The following is a 7,047-nucleotide window of genomic DNA, read 5'->3' on the forward strand; positions in this document are numbered from 1 at the left end:
ATTGCGCCCCCTAATGGCGAATTTTTCCGAATTTTTTATCGAACGACGTTAAGGTTAACACCAACATGTGTGTAAAATTTGGACTCGATCCGATGTCTAATTTTGGATTTCTTTGGATTTTTGATATTCCACGTCTAATTTAGCTAATAAACCAATATTCAAAACGCTACCGTTTCGTCGTCAAAGGTCGCATCAAAAAAGTGTTTCGTGCATTCTCTGCGTGTGCGTCTGAAGATGTCGTGTGCAAAGTTTGGTGTTGATTGGTCGAGAAATGTGGAAGGAGTAGCGAAAAAACAGTTTTGCGGTTTTCGCGATTTAGCGAAAAATATTCCTAGACGCAAATGGGCGTGGCCTAGGCCAAAAGATGCAGCAGACTCCAGTGCATCTGTGTGTACAAGTTTTTGGACTCTGGGAGGTTCGGTGTGGGAGTTATAGCCACAAACGCGTATTCCTTGGTATAGCGCCACCTAGTGGCCGGCGTGTCTGGATTTTGTTATCTGAGTAGCGGTGCCGATTCTGGATGTAGTCATGCAATTGGCGCGTGTGCACCATTTACGGTTTGGGCTGTGGTTCCACTTTCAAGGCGTGAAGAATAATAACTAGAACTGCAAGCAGTTATGCAGGGGTCCAAGAAGTGTGCATTTCGCCGGCACAACGCGACAAGAAATGTGCGTTTAGCCGGCACAACGCAAAGCAAGTATTGAAAACGCTACCGTGAACAACATGTGGATATAAAGGTTTTGACTGTGGGAGCTTCGGTGTGGGAGTTATAGCCTAAAACGCGTTTTCAGAACATTGGCCAAATAGGAGATAGACAATGTCGTCGTTTTTTGGCGCCGCCCTGTGGCGAAATTTTCCAAAGACAATTTTCCTTTGCCAAATAACTCCCGCCCACATTAATAATTCTTGGCCATATTTTCTATATAGACTCGGGTTTGCCCCTTGATGGTTTCCCTTGAGTTTGAAGAACATTCCTTTGGCCAATTAGAAGATATACAATTTCCTCGTTTATTGCGCCCCCTAATGGCGAAATATTTCCGAATTTTTATCGAACGCCATTAAGGTTAGCACCAACATGTGTGTAAAATTTGGACTCGATCCGATGTCTAATTTCGGTATTTCTTTGGATATTTGAGTTTCCACGTCTAATTTAGCTAATAAACCAATATTCAAAACGCTACCGTTTCGTCGTCAAAGGTCGCATCAAAAAAGTGTTTCGATGCATTCTTTGCGTGTGCGTCTGAAGATGCCGTGTGCAAAGTTTGGTGTCGATTGGTCAAGAAATGTGGGAGGAGTAGCGAAAAAACAGTTTTGCGGTTTTCGCGATTTTGCGAAAAAAAATTCTAGACGCAAATGGGCGTGGCCTATGCCAAAAGATGCAGCAGACTCCAGTGAATATGTGGGTACAAGGTTTTGAATGTGGGAGGTTCGGTGTGGGAGTTATAGCCCCAAACGCGTCTTTCCTTGGTATAGCGCCACCTAGTGGCCGGCGTGTCTGGATTTTGTTATCTGAGTAGCGGTGCCGGACCTGGATCTAGTCATGCAATTGGCATGTCGGCACCATTTACGGTTTGGGCTGTGGTTCCACTTTCACGGGGAGGTAGTATAATAATAATAAAAATCCTTACAAAAACAATAGGGATCCAACCTGTTGGCTTGGACCCCTAAAAATCCTTACAAAAACAATAGGGATCCAATCCTGTTGGCTTGGACCCCTAACTAGAACTGCAAGCAGTTATGCAGGGGTCCAAGAAGTGTGCATTTCGCCGGCACAACGCGACAAGAAATGTGCGTTTTGCCGGCACAACGTGAAGCATGTGTTCGAAACGCTACCCTGAACCTGTGGATACAAAGGATTTGACTGTGGTAGGAGTAGCGAGAAGTCAGGGTAGCGTTTTCGCGGCGAAATTTTGTAGAAGATATACAATTTCCTCGTTTATTGCGCCCCCTAATGGCGAATTTTTCCGAAATTTTTATCGAACGACATTAAGATTAACACCAACATGTGTGTAAAATTTGGACTCGATCCGATGTCTAATTTTGGATTTCTTTGGATTTTTGATATTCCACGTCTAATTTAGCTAATAAACCAATATTCAAAACGCTACCGTTTCGTTGTCAAAGGTCGCATCAAAAAATTGTTTCCTGCATTCTTTGCGCGTGCGTCTGAAGATGTCGTGTGCAAAGTTTGGTGTTGATTGGTCAAGAAATGTGGGAGGAGTAGGGAAAAAGCATTTTTGCGGTTTTCGCGATTTTGCGAAAAAAAATTATAGACGCAAATGGGCGTGGCCTATGCCAAAAGATGCAGCAGGCTCCAGTGAATCTGTGCGTACAAGTTTTTGAATGTGGGAGATTCGGTGTGGGAGTTATTGCCCCAAACGCGTCTGTCCTTGGTATAGCGCCACCTAGTGGCCGGCGCGTCTGGATTTGGTTATCTGAGTAGCGGTGCCGGACCTGGATCTAGTCATGCAATTGGCGCGTGTGCACCATTTACGGTTTGGGCTGTAGTCCCACAAGTACGGGGGGAAGAATAATAATAATAATAATAATAATAATAGGAAAAATCCTTACAAAAACAATAGGGATCCAACCTGTTGGCTTGGACCCCTAACTAGAACTGCAAGCAGTTATGCAGGGGTCCAAGAAGTGTGCATTTCGCCGGCACAACGCGACAAGAAATGTGCATTTCGCCGGCACAACGCGAAGCAAGTATTCAAAACGCTACCGTGAACAACATGTGGATATAAAGGTTTTGACTGTGGGAGCTTCGGTGTGGGAGTTATAGCCTAAAACGCGTTTTCAGAACATTCCATTGGCCAAATAGGAGATAGACAATGTCGTCGTTTTTTGGCGCCGCCCTGTGGCGAAATTTTCCAAAGACAATTTTCCTTTGCCAAATAACTCCCGCCCACATTAATAATTCTTGGCCATATTTTCTATATAGGCTCGGGTTTGCCCCTTGATGGTTTCCCTTGAGTTTGAAGAACATTCCTTTGGCCAATTAGAAGATATACAATTTCCTCGTTTATTGCGCCCCCTGAGGGCGTAATTTTCCGAATTTTTTATCGAACGCCGTTAAGGTTAGCACCAACATGTGTGTACAATTTGGACTCGTTCCGATGTCTAATTTTGGATTTCTTTGGATTTTTGATTTTCCACAGTCTAATTAGCTCATAAACCAATATTCAAAATGCTACCGTTTCGTCGTCAAAGGTCGCATCAAAAAAGTGTTTCGTGCATTCTTTGCGTGTGCGTCTGAAGATGTCGTGTGCAAAGTTTGGTGTCAATTGGTCAAGAAATGTGGGAGGAGTAGCGAAAAATACAGTTTTGCGGTTTTCGCGATTTTGCGAAAAAAAATTATAGACGCAAATGGGCGTGGCCTATGCCAAAAGATGCAGCAGACTCCAGTGAATATGTGGGTACAAGTTTTTGACTGTGGGAGGTTCGGTGTGGGAGTTATAGCCCCAAACGCGTTTTCCCTTGGTATAGCGCCACCTAGTGTTCGGCGTGTCTGGATTTTGTCGTCTGCTTAGAACTCAGGGACCTGGATCTAGTCATGCAATTGGCGTGTCGGCACCATTTACGGTTTGGGCTGTGGGCACACTTTTAGGATTAGCACGTCGGAATAATAATAACTAGAACTGCAAGCAGTTATGCAGGGGTCCAAGAAGTGTGCATTTCGCCGGCACAACGCGACAAGAAATGTGCGTTTCGCCGGCACGAACGCGAAGCATGTGTTCAAAACGCTACCCTGAACCTGTGGATACAAAGGATTTGACTGTGGTAGGAGTAGCGAGAAGTCAGTGTAGCGTTTTCGCGGCGAAATTTTGTAGAAGATATACAATTTCCTCGTTTATTGCGCCCCCTAATGGCGAAATTTTCCCGAATTTTTTATCGAACGACATTAAGGTTAGCACCAACATGTGTGTAAAACTTGGAGTCGATCCGATGTTTAATTTTGATTTTTTTTGGATTTTGGATTTTCCACGTCTAATTTAGCTAACATACCAATATTCAAAACGCTACCGTTTCGTTATCGAAGGACGGATCAAAAAAGTGTTTCATGCATTCTTTGCGTGTGCGTCTGAAGATGTCGTGTGCAAAGTTTGGTGTCGATTGGTCAAGAAATGTGGGAGGAGTAGGGAAAAAACAGTTTTGCGGTTTTCGCGATTTTGCGAAAAAAAATTCTAGACGCAAATGGGCGTGGCCTATGCCAAAAGATGCAGCAGACTCCAGTGAACATGTGTGTACAAGGTTTTGAATGTGGGAGGTTCGGTGTGGGAGTTATAGCCCCAAACGCGTCTTTCCTTGGTATAGCGCCACCTAGTGGCCGGCGTGTCTGGATTTTGTTATCTGAGTAGCGGTGCCGGACCTGGATCTAGTCATGCAATTGGCGTGTCGGCACCATTTACGGTTTGGGCTGTGGGCCCACTTTTAGCGCGGGAAGTATAATAACTAGAACTGCAAGCAGTTATGCAGGGGTCCAAGAAGTGTGCATTTCGCCGGCACAACGCGACAAGAAATGTGCATTTCGCCGGCACAACGCGAAGCAAGTATTCAAAACGCTACCCTGAACCTGTGGATATAAAGGTTTTGACTGTGGGAGCTTCGGTGTGGGAGTTATAGCCTAAAACTTGTTTTCAGAACATTCCATTGGCCAAATAGGAGATAGACAATGTCGTCGTTTTTTGGCGCCGCCCTGTGGCGACATTTCGCAAAGACAATTTTCCTTTGCCAAATAATTCCCGCCCACATTAATAATTCTTGGCCATATTTTCTATATAGACTCGGGTTTGCCCCTTGATGGTTCCCTTATAGTTTGAAGAACATTCCTCTGGCCAATTAGAAGATATACAATTTCCTCGTTTTTTGCGCCCCCTAATGGCGAAAAATTCCGTTTTTTTTATTGAACGCCATTAAGGGTAACACCGACATGTGTTTAAAATTTGGGCTTGATCCGATGTCTAATTTTGGTATTTTTAGAATTTTTGCGTTTCGGCGTAAAACGTAGCTAATAAACCAATGTTCAAAACGCTACCGTTTCGTCGTCGAGGGTCGGATCAAAAAAGTGTTCGAGCTTTCTTTGCGTGTGCGTCTGAAGATGCCGTGTGCAAAGTTTGGTGTCGATTGGACAAGAAATGTGGGAGGAGTAGGGAAAAAACAATTTTGCGGTTTTCGCGATTTTGCGAAAAAAAATTACAGACGCAAATGGGCGTGGCCTATGCCAAAAGATGCAGCAGACTCCAGTGAATATGTGCGTACAAGTTTTTGACTGTGGGAGGTTCGGTGTGGGAGTTATAGCCCCAAACGCATCTTTCCTTGGTATAGCGCCACCTAGTGGCCGGCGTGTCTGAATTTGGTTATCTGAGTAGCGGTGCCGTACCTGGTTCTAGTCATGCAATTGGCGCGTGTGCACCATTTACGGTTTGGGCTGTGGTTCCATTTTCACGGGGAGGTAGTATAATAATAATAATAATAAAAATCCTTACAAAAACAATAGGGATCCAACCTGTTGGCTTGGACCCCTAATAATAATAACTAGAACTGCAAGCAGTTATGCAGGGGTCCAAGAAGTGTGCATTTCGCCGGCACAACGCGACAAGAAATGTGCATTTCGCCGGCACAACGCGAAGCATGTGTTCAAAACGCTACCCTGAACCTGTGGATACAAAGGATTTGACTGTGGTAGGAGTAGCGAGAAGTCAGTGTTGCGTTTTCGCGGCGAAATTTTGTAGAAGATATACAATTTCCTCGTTTATTGCGCCCCCTAATGGCGAATTTTTCCGAATTTTTTATCGAACGACGTTAAGGTTAACACCAACATGTGTGTAAAATTTGGACTCGATCCGATGTCTAATTTTGGATTTCTTTGGATTTTTGATATTCCACGTCTAATTTAGCTAATAAACCAATATTCAAAACGCTACCGTTTCGTCGTCGAAGGTCGGATCAAAAACGTGTTATTATTTAAATTGTTGTGTGCGTCTAAAGATGTCGTGTGCAAAGTTTGGTGTCAATTGGTCAAGATATGTGGGAGGAGTAGCGAAAAAACAGTTTTGCGGTTTTCGCGATTTTGCGAAAAAAAATTATAGACGCAAATGGGCGTGGCCTAGGCCAAAAGATGCAGCAGACTCCAGTGAATATGTGCGTACAAGTTTTTGACTGTGGGAGGTTCGGTGTGGGAGTTATAGCCCCAAACGCGTTTTCCCTTGGTATAGCGCCACCTAGTGGCCGGCGTGTCTGGATTTTGTCATCTGCCTAGAACTCAGGGACCTGGATCTAGTCATGCAATTGGCGTGTCGTCACCATTTACGGTTTGGGCTGTGGGCCCACTTCTAGGGGGGAATAATAATAATAATAATAAAAAAAATCCTTACAAAAACAATAGGGATCCAACCTGTTGGCTTGGACCCCTAAAAATCCTTACAAAAACAATAGGGATCCAACCTGTTGGCTTGGACCCCTAATAATCCTTACAAAAACAATAGGGATCCAACCTGTTGGCTTGGACCCCTAAAAATCCTTACAAAAACAATAGGGATCCAACCTGTTGGCTTGGACCCCTAAAAAAATCCTTACAAAAACAATAGGGATCCAACCTGTTGGCTTGGACCCCTAACTAGAACTGCAAGCAGTTATGCAGGGGTCCAAGAAGTGTGCATTTCGCCGGCACAACGCGACAAGAAATGTGCGTTTCGCCGGCACAAAGCGAAGCATGTGTTCAAAACGCTACCCTGAACCTGTGGATACAAAGGATTTGATTGTGGTAGGAGTAGCGAGAAGTCAGTGTAGCGTTTTCACGGTGAAATTTTTTAGAAGATATACAATTTCCTCGTTTATTGCGCCCCCTAATAGCGAATTTTTCCGAAATTTTTATCGAACGACATTAAGGTTAGCACCAACATGTTTGTAAAATATGGACTCGATCCGATGTCTAATTTTGGATTTTTTTGGATTTTTGATATTCCACGTCTAATTTAGCTAATAAACCAATATTCAAAACGCTACCGTTTCGTCGTCAAAGGTCGCATCAAAAAAGTGTTTCGT

Source organism: Gadus morhua, chromosome 13, assembly GCF_902167405.1.
Source record: "Gadus morhua chromosome 13, gadMor3.0, whole genome shotgun sequence".
Taxonomy (NCBI): Eukaryota; Metazoa; Chordata; class Actinopteri; order Gadiformes; family Gadidae; genus Gadus; species Gadus morhua.